General features: G+C 40.0%; 1 non-coding gene across 1 annotated transcript; it reads left to right on the top strand.

Moving 5' to 3' along the window:
* The first annotated feature begins 263 nt into the window (after positions 1–263).
* LOC129626286 (small nucleolar RNA SNORA40) lies at positions 264–390 on the top strand. Its single transcript, XR_008701898.1, has one exon. It is a non-coding gene; the product is annotated as a small nucleolar RNA SNORA40 (small nucleolar RNA).

Below are 390 nucleotides of genomic sequence, written 5' to 3'. Positions count from 1 at the left end.
TACATTGTGATCGTGTTGTCTTAACTACTGGACCACCAAGGAAGTTCCTCTTCCAAAGGTCTTAATAGAATAGACTTTTAAGTTTTGCTCCAAGGTGTGACATCAGCAAGATGGTGGAATGGGAAGTCCCCAGCCCTGGTCTCCCAACAGAAATGCCAATTTAGTAACCATCCACAGACAAGAATGCCTTTGTGAGAATTCCAGAATCCAGGGAGAAGACTACAGCACTCTGATAGAGAGTGTGAAAACTAAAATCAGAAAATCACATTTAAAAGGACAAGAACATAATTTGTGGACAAAGACTTACAGACAAGTGCGAAAGTAAATCCTCTTTTGCAACCCACAACTCATTGTTCAGTATGAGTTTTGATACAGATAAGAAGGAACATG

The sequence above is a fragment of the Bubalus kerabau genome, chromosome 13 (genome assembly GCF_029407905.1).
Source record: "Bubalus kerabau isolate K-KA32 ecotype Philippines breed swamp buffalo chromosome 13, PCC_UOA_SB_1v2, whole genome shotgun sequence".
NCBI classification, from domain to species: domain Eukaryota; kingdom Metazoa; phylum Chordata; class Mammalia; order Artiodactyla; family Bovidae; genus Bubalus; species Bubalus kerabau.
The sequence above is the reverse complement of the archived record's forward strand: the minus strand, read 5'-3'. Positions and strand labels throughout refer to the sequence as shown.